The sequence below is a fragment of the Mesoplodon bidens genome, assembly GCF_964165515.1.
Source record: "Mesoplodon bidens genome assembly, chromosome: 5".
In the NCBI taxonomy this organism is placed as follows: domain Eukaryota; kingdom Metazoa; phylum Chordata; class Mammalia; order Artiodactyla; family Ziphiidae; genus Mesoplodon; species Mesoplodon bidens.
The window spans coordinates 106,263,474-106,277,614 of record NC_138161.1 but is presented as its reverse complement, the minus strand read 5'-3'; the positions used below and the strand labels follow the sequence as shown (position 1 = coordinate 106,277,614).

The following is a 14,141-nucleotide window of genomic DNA, read 5'->3' as shown; positions in this document are numbered from 1 at the left end:
ATCAAGTAATATGATGACAAGCGTGTAAACTGTTAGATAATGTAAATGGAAAATGGTTACTCTAAATGAACTATGGCATTTTATCTAAAGGATGTTAGGGTGGGCCTGGGCTTTTAAGTGACAGTGTCCTGCAGAATGGGCGAGGCAGAATGAGGGCTTTTAATGAGGTGACCAGAGCCCAAATGTGGTCTTCTGCTCTACTGTTCCAAAATTCACACACAAGGAACCAGAATCTGGAAGACTGAATCAGACTGAACCGACTTCTAGAAGAATGACTGATAAACTAGATGCCAAGTTATTTGAACGACGAGGAGAAAACAATCCAGTGCCTGGAAACACGTTCATCTATTGTTCAAGAAGTGATCTTCTAAGTTCCAGTGAACATGTGGAATAGAATCAATAACCAGAATTTTGCTTTGTGAGCACAAAATCAGACCACAGAGAACTGCACATGTTCATAGGCTATTTCACTTAGACTATGGAGAAACTTGGTGAATTACCCTTATCCTATGATAGACATTTTACAAATAGCTTGGCTTGTTCTCACTCAGATCATTCTTTCAAATGAGAATATTGCATATGTACCACGTGTGGTACATTTTATAAGCTATGCTCTATTCTGAAGGAAGTTCAATATCATGTTTTTGTAGGCTATTATTTCTACAGTACACATAAATAAGTAAAAAAGTAAATGACATTATTTTTATGTATTTTTATTTTATAAAATTATCAGTTTAATAATTACCATGACTAATATGTGTAGAGTACTTACTACATGCCAGGTCCTCTTCTATTTGTTTTGTGTAACAAACTCATTTAACCTTCATACAACTCTATGAAGTAAGTACTATTATTATCTCCATTTTCATGTATAAAATTGATGCACAGGGAGATGAAATGAATTGCCCAAATGTGTGCTATTTGATGTGTGAATTCTAGCAAGTTGTGCTCTAAAGAGCACATTCCCATATAGCTTTGTCACAATACCTTTCAAGCTGCTGCAGAGAACTTAGGATGCACCATTTCCAATGTATCATTTTCTTTCTGAGGGAACAAGTCTAGATTATTCAGTGACTTTCTTAAGGTCATGTTGCTAATAATTGAATTTTTGCAATTTTTTTTCTTCTTTATATCACATAAACCACTGGACCTGGGTTTGGGAGAGCTGGTTCATATTCTGTCTCTGTCACTTCTTGGTTTCACAAAATTTAGGTAAGTCACAGACCATTGTTTCTCCATATATTTAATTAAGCCAATTAATTCTGCATCACAGGATTATTATGAAACAAAATCAACCTCATATAAGGCCATTATGAAACCAGTGAATTTTGTGAGGGCAAATATCTACTGGATCTAAGAGTATAATTGCATGGCTATTTTAATATTAACCTCTTGAGTCTTGTGTTCAGCTAGAATTCCTAGAAACTGCAGCACTATTTACAATAGGCAAGACATGGAAGCAACCTAAATGTCCATCAACAGAGGAATGGATGAAGAAGATGTGGTAGATATATACAGTAGAATATTACTCATCCATAAAAAAGAATGAAATAATGCCATTTGCAGCAACACGGGTGGACCTAGAGATTATCATACTAAGTGAGGTAAGTCAGACAGAGAAAGACAAATACCATATGATATTGTTTATATATAGAATCAAAAAAGATGATACAAATGAAATTATTTACAAAACAAAAATAGACTAACAGACATAGAGAACAAACTTATGGTTACCAAAGGGGAAAGGGGAGGAAGGATAAATTACGAGTATGGGATTAACAGATACACACTACTATATAGAAAATAAATGGCAAGGACCTACTGTATAGTACAGGGAAATATACTCAACATTTTTTAATAACCTATTAGGGAAAAGAAGCTGAAAAATAATATATATACATGTATATGTATATATATAACTGAATCATTTTGCTCTACACCTGAAACTAGCACAGCATTGTAAATCAACTATACTTCAATAAAAAAAATAAGGGAATTCATGGTCATGAACCTATGGTTTTTATAAAAATTAACCGGTAGCTTCATTTCCAAGCTACCTGTCTCTGAATACTTATTTCTATGGACTAGACTTAAAACTGAAATATGAAATCTGATCTGTTTACTTATTTTAATAAACTATGAATTTCAAAAACCAACATAATCAGGCCTATACTACTACTTCTAGTTTTTCTCATGCTCCCTAAATTTAGAAATGAAAAATGTGGTTTTCTAGTACAAATCACATATACTCCTCTGTGACAGCTGAATAATAGATTTCTCATGATTTTTAGAGACTTTGAAGCGCATGGAAGGATCTTTTGTGGCAGTGGTAACAATGGTTGCAGACATAAGATCAGATTTACATAGTTAACAAAGACATTCCTGTTAGGATGTTCTTCAAATGGAAAGAAGCTGAGGCTGTTAGCCTTCAGCTCCTGGTACTGTATCCTGTCTTTGACACTTTTCTTCATTCATATCCCAGGGCATGCCTTCAATAGGCTTCTAATGGGAAGCTACTGGGCATATCATGATTCTCAGAAAGCTTATATTACAGTTTGCTATCACAGGACTTCACCTACATTACTGGGCACAGGGTGTGTGTTTGTGTGTTTGTTCCAATCTTCCACTCACTGCAATGGCACTTGTGACAAACTGCCAGGTCTCTTGCTTATTATTCATAGTGCTTTATTGATTAGTTATTTACACAGAACACTTCTTTATGTTCCTGCCACAAATCATTTGAGCAAAATGGTAAATACAGCAAGGGTGGATTTAAGGTATGGCTCCTCACCAGATTGCTAGGGGACAGGCAAAGTGATCTCAAAGGCTTGCGGCTCTCGTTTTCAGTTTTTTAGAGCCTTTATGGGATAGTGGAAAGAAAACAAGACTAGGTGTCAGATGTTCATTCAGGTCCTCACTCAGTATCTCTTATTCTTTGTGCAACATTAGGCACTTAACTCTTCCAGCAGCTGTATCTTTTTTGCTAAAATTAGAGTAATAATACTTACCACACCTAATTTACTAAAAATATTAAATAAGGCAAATGTAAGTGTTTTCTAGATGATACATTTTTATCTCAAAATAAAATATGATTATTATCATTATTGTTTTTTCTTGGTTGAAAAAAGTATTAACTTGCTTATTGAGGAGAGGAGCATTTTCTGGTGAGATACCCTTCATTTCTAATGCTCTATTTATTATGACCATTTGTGAGTTTTCAACATTATTAAATTGATTTTAAAAAGACAATGATAAGTTGGTGCTGGGTAAGTTCTTAAAATGTCAGCCCTCCAGAAAAGCAAAATATTATATTATGGTATATATACGTGATTCTTAAGTAAAGAAGATGCACTTTTTGTTTGTTTTAATCCAAATAACAGCTTCTAATTAATGGGAGGAGATAATCTTGTCTAAGGGAAAAGGAAACTCTGAAAAGGTTATGTGTTCTGAGTGTTGCATAGACTTAAAATGTCACGCTTTGTTTGGTAGATATGATATTGTATAACTTGTGGAAATCAGAAGTGGAATTAATGCAAAAGAAAGTGGGATTTATTGAATTCTAATAGGCAGTCGAGACCTAGTAAAATATATTTCTGCCAAGGAAGTTTTGCTGCTTATCAAGGAGTTTATGGTAAGTTTCTTTTTTTTTTTCACATCTTTATTGGAGTATAAATGCTTTACAATGTTGTGTTAGTTTCTACTGTACAACAAAGTGAATCAGCTATATGTATATATATATATATATACCTCTATATCTCCTCCCTCTTGTGTCTCCCTCCCACCCTCCCTATCCCATCCTTCTAAGTCGTCACAAAACACAGAGCTGATCTCCCTGTGCTATGCAGCAGCTACCCAATAGCCATCTATTTTACATTTGATAACCTATATATGTCAATACCACTCTCTCACTTCATCCCAGGTCCCCCTTCACCCCCGTGCCCTCCAGTCCATTCTCTACGTCTGTGTCTTTATTCTTGCCATGCCACTAGGTTCATCAGTACCGCTTTTTAAAATTCCATATATATGCGTTAACGTACGGTATTTGTTTTTCTCTTTCTGCCTTACTTCATTCTGTATGAGAGATTCTAGGTCCATCCATCTCACTACAATAACTCAGTTTCATTCCTTCTTATGGCTGAGTAATATTCCATTGTATATATGTGCCACATCTTCTTCATCCATTCATCTGTTGATGGACGTTTAGGTTGTTTCCATGTCCTGGCTATTGTAAATAGTGTGGCAATGAATATTGAGGTATTTGTGTCTTTTTGAATTATGGTTTTCTCAGGGTATATGCCCAGTAGTGGGATTGCTGGTTCATATGATAGTTCTAAGTTAATTTTTTAAGGAACCTCCATACTGTTCTTCATAGTGGCTGTGTCAATTTACATCCCACCAACAGTGCAAGAGGGTTCCCTTTTCTCCACACCCACTCCAGCATTTATTGTTTGTAGATTATTTGATGATGGCCATTCTGACCGGTGTGAGGTGATACCTTATTGTGGTTTTGATTTGCATTCTCTAATGATTAGTGATGTTGAGCATCTTTTCATATATTTGTTGGCCATCTGTATGTCTTCTTTGGAGAAATGTCTATTTAGGTCTTCTGCCCATTTTTGGATTGGGTTGCTTCTTTTTGTGATATTGAGCTGCATGAGCTGCTTGTATATTTTGGAGATTAATCCTTTGTCAGTTTCTTCATTTGTAAATATTTTCTCCCATTCTGAGGGTTGTCTTTTCGTCTTGTTTATGGCTTCCTTTGCTGTGCAAAAGCTTTGAAGTTTCATTAGGTCCCATTTGTTTATTTTTGTTTTTATTTCCATTTCTCTAGGATAGGGTCAAAAAGGATCTTGCTGTGATTTATGTCATAGAGTTTTCTGCCTATATTTTCCTCTAAGAGTTTTATAGTGTCTGGCCTTACATTTAGGTCTTTAATCCATTTTGAGTTTATTTCTGTGTATGGTGTTAGGAAGTGTTCTAATTTCATTCTTTTACATGCAGCTGTCCAGTTTTCCCAGAACAACTTATTGAAGAAGCTGTCATTTCTCCATTGTATATTCTTGCCTCCTTTGTCAAAGATAAGGTGATCACATGCAGGTTTATCTCTGGGCTTTCTATCCTATTCCATTGATCTATGTTTCTGTTTTTTTTTTTTTTTTTTTTTGCGCCAGTATCATATTGTCTTGATTACTGTACCTTTGTAGTATAGTCTGAAGTTAGGGAGTCTGATTCTTCCAGCTCCATTTTTCTTTCTTAAGATTCCTTTGGCTATTTGGGGTCTTTTATGTTTCCATACAAATTGTAAAATTTCTTGTTCTAGTTCTGTGAAAAATGCCATTGGTAATTTGTTAGGGATTGCATTGAACCTGTAGATTACTTTGGGTAGTATAGTCATTTTCACAATATTGATTCTTCCAATCCAAGAACATGGTATATCGCTCCATCTGTTTATGTTATCTTTGATCTCTTTCATCAGTGTTTCATAGTTTTCTGAATACAGGTCTTTTGCCTCCTTAGGTAGGTTTATTCCTAGGTATTTTATTCTTTTTGTTGCTATGGTAAATGGGATTGTTTCCTTAATTTCTCTTTCTGATCTTTCATTGTTAGTTTATAGATATGCAAGGGATTTCTGTGCATTAGTTTTGTATTCTGCAACCTTACCGAATTCATTGATTATCTCTAGTAGTTTTCTGGCAGCATCTTTAGTATTTTCTATGTATAATATCATGTCATCTGCAAACAGTGACAGTTTTACTTCTTCTTTTCCAATTTGTATTCTTTTTATTTCTTTTTCTTCTCTGATTGCTCTGGCTAAGCCTTCCAATACTATGTTGAATAAAAGTATTATCATTATCATTTTCATATCAATACCAGCAATTTAAACAGAGTGCTTCTCTTCTAAGAAGTCCATACACCATCTCTGGTTGATCTAATTTATAATTCACCCTCACTGCTTCCACTAACACACTTGTCCTGCTAATTCATGTCTCCAGGGGTAGTTTGTGCTACACATTCAAGGCACTTGCTCTTTAACCAGATGTCTCTCAGCAACTCACACCCAAGTTGGCCAAACTGAATTTATTATATTTTTCACAAGGACACCATAAGGATGAGGTTCCCAAAGGCCAAAGACCCAAAGCAATAGAGTTCTAAATTACTTTCTAAGGACAGTGAGTCCAGACAAATGCAAGGAATATAATCTTCTGTGTGAAATATAAAAAGTTGGGGACAGAGCTGGATTGTTTAGGGCAAAAGAGAAGTGGCTGGATATTTCTGTGAGCATCTCACAGAGAGTTCTTAGCCAGCTTCTGAAAATAAATAGTAATAGTCATCCTTGACTAGCACCTACTACGTGGCAGGAACTCTTCTAAGTTTTTACATGTATTAACTCTTGTAATCCTCACAAAAATATCTATAAGGTAGGGACTAGTATTATGATCTCCATTTTACAGATGAGGAAACTGAAGTCCATAGAGTTTAAGTAACTTACTCAAAGTCACACAGATATTGAGTCAGAATTTGACCTTGGGCAACCTGAGTCCAGTCTATGCTCTTAGCCACTCAACATGTTGACTGTTAATGTTGTCAGATATTTAACGAATATTTGCTTGAAGGAGCTTTCAACTTATTAGCCTATGCTGAAGACCAGCTTCTATTTATGCTTTGAGTATGAGCTGAGGTCTCCCCTTTCTTGAAGATGTCCTCCTTGGACCAAATCAGGCTATGTTGGGTATCCCCCTTTCATCCTAGCCACAAAGTCTAGAACTCCTTGCTGTCAGAACTGTGACTTACTTTTTGAATTCCCAGTGCCTGACATAGCAATGGGAGCTAAAGAGGAGCTTGCAAAACGGCATACTGTAGTAGGCAGGATATTTAAACATAAGCAATACTTAGAGATCCAAAGAAAATTGAGTATGGCCTTAATAATTTACAGTTTATGACCATTCTGAAAAGCAGTTGGTATATGCATTAAATTTACATTCAACATTATGATCATTTATTATACTCTTTAAAGTCTTCTTCAGAATTTATAAAGCAGACAAATAGTAACTTCTACTTACATGTTAATGCTATTAATGTTTCAGTATTAGATACTAAAACCACTAAAATGTTGCCCCCAGAATAATAGAATCTCCTTTATTAGTTAACATAAAACAAAACTCTTCTGCTTTCCTTTTGTTGAAAAGGAAATCCATCAATCCACTTATCTAGCTATTGTTTGACAATTCTCTGTAACCAGTGATACAGATTGAAACTTTTCCTTTCTTCCCATCAGAATTAATCCTGAGTCCTCTTCTCTCACAGGTAGCTGTGACCTTGAGAAATAATATGAATAATAATAGACTGATGATCATTAATAATGGCTCAATATGTTTTAACATTGGGATCTCAAGCATCTGAAAAGGAAAAAAGTTAAAGAAAACTCAGAATCATATCCAAGGTTATTAGTCTTTAAAGCTATAATGTGCTGTATTTTGAATAGGTAGGTCCTACCTATGTCTTTGACAGCACACAATGTGAAATAACTATGTGCATCACATTTTCACTTCCCTAAAAATTCTCTGTGCTCTACTTATTTATCCACTCCCTCAAATCATGCCCCAGACCTTGGAAACCACTGATCTTTTTACTGTCTCCATAGTTATGCCTTTTCTAGAATGTCATATAATTGGAATCAAACATTATGTTATTATTTAAGATTGACTTCTGGCAGGAATGGGAGGCGGGGACCCACCTGGAAGCACCCCAGAGCCGCTGTTCAGCTTCCTGTGGTGGTGGCCAGCCGAGCCAGTGCTGTGGCAGGGTGGAGAGCGGCCACGGTGGCGGCGAATCCCGGAGTGGCCTGCGGTGCTCGGCCCCGTCTGGAAGATATCGAGTTTTGCTAGTACAACCATATAAATAATTAATACCTGAAGTCTCAGTGTAACATGGACATTAACAGTGATGACAGATAAATGCAGACGCTTGGGAATCAAATACTAAACGAAACACTTTTAAAAAAGAAAGGAATTTAGGAAGTCCTAGTATTCTCCATGGCTGAAGCTGAGAGTCTGAAACCATGATGCTTAAGCTCTATTCTAGATCATAGCTCCAACTCCTTCAGGATATAAGGAAAAGAGATAATATTTCCACAATGATAGATCTTTGGTTGTACAGGTTTCCCAGTGAGTGGATCATGATGACCGTATTATAGGGATTTGCCATAGTATGGCTTCTTCCCGATCTACTCGTGTTACAAGATCAACAATGGGGTTAAACGGCTTGGATGAATCTTTTGGTGGTAGAAATTTAAGGAATTGTAGCATTGCTCATCCTGAAGAAATCTCTTCTCATTCTCAAGTACGATCAAGATCACCAAAGAAGAGACCAGAGCCTGTTCAAATTCAGAAAGGAAATAATAATGGAAGAACTACTGATATAAAACAGCAAAGTACTCGAGAGTCATGGTTATCAGAGACTGTTACAGACGATTGCTATACTCGAGGCTCAACGTTCTCAAGCAGTCCAGGACCTTGAAAGTTTAGGCAGATGTCAGAGAGAAGCACTAAAAAATCCCATTGGATTTGTGGAAAAACTCTAGAAGAAGGCTGATATAGGGCTTCCACATCCACAGAGAGTTGTTCAATTGCCCGAGATTGTATGGGACTAATATACCAGTAGCCTTGGGAACTTTGAAAGAGAATTTAAAAATCACAAAAGACATACTAGGAGAGTTAAGCTAGTTTTTGATAAAGTAGGTTTACCTGCTAGGCCAAAAAGTCCTTTAGGTCCTAGGAAGGATAGAGAGTCCCTTTCATACTCTATGTTGCCTTTGAGTGATGGTCCAGAAGGCTCAAACAGTCGTCCTCAGATGATAAGAGGATGCCTGTGTGATGATACCAAACCTGAAACATTTAACCAATTGTGGACTGTTGAAGAACAGAAAAATCTTTAACAACTACTCTTGAAATACCCTCCTGAAGAAGTAGAATCTCGACACTGGAAGAAGATAGCAGATGAACTGGGCAATAGGACAGCAAAACAGGTTGCCAGCTGAGTGCAGAATTATTTCATAAAACTAACTAAAGCTGGCATTCCAGTCCCAGGCAGAACACCAAACCTATATATATACTCCAAAAAGTCTTCAACAAGCAGTGCCCCCTTAATAAGCATCTCTTTAAACCTTCCACTTTCATGACTTCCCATGAACCACCAGTGTATATGGATGAAAATGATGACTGATCCTATTTTCCTAACCACATGAACACTGCTATGGAGGGGGCATCAGATGAAGAAAGTATTCCTATTATGCATAAGAATTTACCTGAATATAAGGAACAGTTTAAAAAGTTAAAAAACAGAAACTTCAGCAAATGCAAACTGAAAGTGGATTTGTGCAACATGTGGGCTTCAAGTGTGATAACTATGACATAGAACCTATCCAGGGTGTTCGGTGGCACTGCCAGGGTTGTCCTACAGAAATGTCTTTGGATTTCTGTAATTCTTGTTCAGATTGCCTCCATGAAACAGATATTCACAAGGAAGATCACCAACTAGAACCTGTTTATAGATTCTTCAGCTGACCACCCTAAGCATTTGGACAACGAACAAGGAGCCCCAAAGAAGGAAGATGACACCCACACAACCAACTCAACTCTGCGATTATACAGATGTTGCTGAAGCCCACTGACTCTTGCATCAAGACCACAGAATTTAACCTAGACTTCCTTATTTTCTGTAACATCCCACTTTGACAGCTCCAGGACTAGCATGGGACTCTTCTCTCTAGTCGTTTGGCAAATTATGTGGCATACGGACCTTGGAGATCATTCTGATTGAGTACTATCAGGACAACTGCCACTTAATGGACACAGATCTTTACAAAATGGTAACATTCAGTGTTAAAGAGGTTGTGTGTATGATACTCTTGAGATCCTAGAAGAAATTCTGCCTAGCCTCCCGTAGATATCAGCAATGAGAGATTCTGTTCTGTGAAGGTATGACTTCCCTCAAATATGAAATGAGTGGGCTTTCCTGGTGGTGCAGTTGTTGAGAGTCAGCCTGATGATGTAGGGGACACGGGCTCGTGCCCCAGTCTGGGAAGATCCCACATGTCGCAGAGTGGCTGGGCCCGTGAGCCATGACCGCTGAGCCTGCATGTCTGGAGCCTGTGCTCTGCAACGGGAGAGGCCACAACAGTGAGAGGCCCGCATACCACACACACACACACAAAAATGAAATGAGTATAGCCTCTGAAGAGTGATTAGCCTCCGTGCTGTCTCCATCCAAGTCTGCTTCTCTTTATGATTTATCTCTGCCACCGTGGACATGATGAACTTCCTCCTAAAGGGGCTGGGAACTGGTAAGCTTACCTAAGGTATAAAGGGTGCATAGTATTTGCAAAGCAACAGACTTCTCCAAAATTTTATAGACAGCATTCCACATGATACACATGGGACGTGCCAGTGGAGACCAAAGCCAATGAGAATCTGTTAAGAGCCTCAGGACAAAAAGCTGAGCCTGAGAAAACCAAAACTAATGTCAATTTCAAATGCAAACTTTAGGCTCATAGAATAAGGCAGCTTTGATTACACAAAAGCAAAGGCAAATATATCAGCTTTTACAAAATGAAAAAAAAAAAGATGGGCTTCTTTCACTTAGTAGTATGTATTTAAGTTTCCTCCATGTCTTTTTATGGTTTGATAGCTCATATTTTTTAGCACTGAATAACATTTCAGTGTTTGGAGGTATCACAGTTTATTTATCCATTTACCTACTGAAGGACATCATGATTGCTTCTAAGTTCTGGCAGTTATGCTCTCAGCAAAGCTTTAAGTAATTGATGTTATTAATTACAGTAGTATCCAAATACATTTGAAAAGTAATACCCAAAAGTATGAAACATATTAATGTTTTTTTTTTTTTTTTTTTTTTTGTCTACAGAAAATTCTTGGCAAGCACTTTGAACTTTTTGCACTGGTAAATTTGGAATCATTGGTACAGTAGAAAGAATCCAGGACTTAGAGTCAGAAAATTTGTGTATATATCTAGATTAACCAGTGAGTTCATTCTCTTTTAAGTAGGGATGTGTGTTTGGGAAATTGACTTGATGTCAGAATTTTGTTTGATTACAAAGCCAGCACAGAGTATGCAATATTAAAGGAAGCTATCAATAAGACAGACATCTAATGGAGAAAGTTCTTTCATGGATTAATTTCCTGTGGTTCTGGTCCATTCTTACTTTGGTTCCTCTTTTTTCTAATTATCATGGAACATAGACTTCTGCTATGTTAGATGCCCCTCCTACCAAGAATTGGAGATAAGAAAAATAAAGTAGTTCTCTAGCTTAAACTAGTTCATCATTTATTGGATGAGGGCAGAATGTCTCCTAGTCTTAATCAGTGTTATTAAAAACTCTGTAGAAGTACTACAGTAACCTAAGACCCAGGGATAACACAACAAAGTAGTATTTAGAGAAGAGATTTTATGTGGTTGTGAAAGCACCATCATTCTGGAAAGAGAAAGAGAGAGCAAAAGAGAGATTAAATCAAGCCTGGCTGGGGTGTGTGTGTGTGTGTGTGTGTCTGTGTGTCTGTGTGTGTGAGCTCATACCACACACCAACTGAGAGGAGGTGCAGAGTTTAGGCTCAGGTATTCATCCCACTTTCTACAGGGAAAGCAGATTCCCTCAATATGTAAAACTTGGGGCTTCCCTGGTGGTGCAGTGTTTGAGAATATGCCTGCCAATGCAGGAGACATGGGTTCGAGCCCTGGTCTGGGAGGATTCCACATGCCGCGGAGCAACTAGGCCCGTGAGCCACAACTAGTGAGCCTGCATGTCTGGAGCCTGTGCTCCGCAACAAGAGAGGCCATGATTGTGAGAGGTCCATGCATCGCGATGGAGAGTGGTCCCCGCTTGCTGCAACTAGAGAAAACCCTCGTACAGAAACGAAGACCCAACACAGCCAAAAATAAAATAAATAAATAAATAAATAAATAATTTTAAAAAATGTTAAAATTAATTCAGCATGATCTATAAGCTAGTCCTGAGTTTAAACAGAAGCTAGGCACTTAAAATGCTCTACCACAAATTATATAATTTAACAAATTATTCTATTGGCCAACCTTGTGAATTTAGTTAACAAGAGTCTGTCACTGGGAGGGGGAAGGGTAAGCTGGGACGAAGTGAGAGAGTGTCATGGACATATAAATACTACCAGATGTAAAATAGATAGCTAGTGGGAAGCAGCCGCATGGCACAGGGAAATCAGCTCAGTGCTTTGTGACCACCTAGAGGGGTGGGATAGGGACAGTGGGAGGGAGATGCAAGAGGAAGGAGATATGGGGATATATGTATATGTATAGCTGATTCACTTTGTTATAAAGCAGAAACTAACACACCTTTGTAAAGCAATTTTACTCCAATAAAGATGTTAAGAAAAAAGAATCTGTCACCAAGGGTTTGATGATCTATTTATTATAAAATCCAAAGTGATAAAAAAATGCATTTTTAGTCCTTTCAGAAGATGCCTTTTAAATATGTGAATATGTATACCCAAATTCTTGGCCAATGTTTCGACTTTTGCAGCTTCTAGAAGACAAACTCTAAGAGCAATATAAATTTTTAAAAGTAAAAAAAAATAGATATTACATACTTTTTCAGTGAGTTTGAAGACAATGTTTATAAAATATTGTGTAGAATTTATGATTGCTGTGCAAATAAGTGGGGGCTGAAATCACCCTGAATTCGTTGTGGGAATAAAGAACCAGATGGTCTGGTGAATCTTCCCCATTTTTAATTCTAATTAATTGAGCATTCTTTTTTCCTTTAACAGGTGTTTTATTTCCCCCAATACAGACCACTGTAAATTTATATAGAAAAGAATCATAACTCAGAATAATTCCCAACTGCCCTGACTTCCTGCTAAAGAGGAAAAAGAGACATTTATACTCCTTTTGTTTAATGAAATAAATTTAGATAAGAAGATCAATCTAGGTAGCCTGTGCTTTCATTCAGTGGTTCTGACATGAATTTGCTTTAACCAGATTTGAAATTTACCTCTCTGTATTACATCTTCAGGTGTTGATTACAACACACATTTGGATGAAAAATAAAATTAGGAGGATTTCAGCCAAGCCAGTGCCTTCATAACAGAGGTATAAAGTTAAGTTCTATTGGTACTGGATGAAGCATAGTTTATAAATGGGAAGCTTTACAGTGACTGATAGTCCATTTGGTAGAGAAATTGTATCAGGCTCTTGAGAAAAAAAAAAAAAAACCTACATATCTCTAAAATATCAGAACTAATGCTAGAAAAGCTTGTAGCCCTAAGTCTTTCCTTTCGCCAATGAGAAGACAGCTTTCCAGAAAGGCAGTTGGAAGGTTAATATATCTAGATACTCTAGACTACAAACCAGCAAATGCATAGAAGATGACCACTGTGCTATTAAGCACTCTGGAAATGCTATCATGTGAGAAAGAAATAAAAGCAAGGAGGCCTCAAAAGTAACCTCTGACATTTGTCTTTTTTCTTTGACACATTTTTCATATTTTAATGTAGGCCTATAGCATATCTTACCTGGACTTTTATAATAGCCTTTCAATTTGTCTTCCTCTCTTGAACTTCAACATATCTCCAATCTATCACCCATTTTGCCACCAGACTTATCTTTTCTAAATTAGGAGTCTGTTAAAATTAGTTCCCACATTGGTGTGGCAATCTATTGACTCCTGGTGAAAATTCCATCTTATTTGCCTGATCACACAAGACCTTCCATAACTTGCTCCCCAACTATATTACTATTTTATTCTTCCTTCTTTACCCTAACCCTACAATAATACTTAACTACATGCCGTTTATCAACTGTTCACAACAAATGCATGTCTCTGGTATATCTGTGAAAAAAAATAAATGCTATAAATTATATTTTTTTCTTCCTTCCTTCCTCCCTCCCTCCTTTCCTTGCTCTTTTCCTCCCTCCCTCCCTTCCCTCCTTCCTTCCTTCCTTCCTTCTTTCCTTCCTTCCTTCCATCTTGCCTAAAAGTTTCTGGCTCTACAAAAAAGTTACAAGAACTTTTAACCTCTCATGGTCTCCCCACGTGGATTCAATTGCTATTAATATATTGTCATATTTTCTTTCTCTTCATATATATGTTTTTC

At 37.0% G+C, this 14,141-nt stretch overlaps 1 pseudogene across 1 annotated transcript; it reads left to right on the top strand.

Annotated features, from left to right (window-relative positions):
• The first annotated feature begins 271 nt into the window (after positions 1 to 271).
• Positions 272 to 9,563, top strand: LOC308617961 (ZZ-type zinc finger-containing protein 3-like; annotated as a pseudogene). The gene is made up of 3 exons: positions 272 to 339; positions 7,700 to 7,885; positions 8,428 to 9,563. The product of its transcript is annotated as a ZZ-type zinc finger-containing protein 3-like (transcript).
• The last annotated feature ends 4,578 nt before the right edge of the window (positions 9,564 to 14,141 follow it).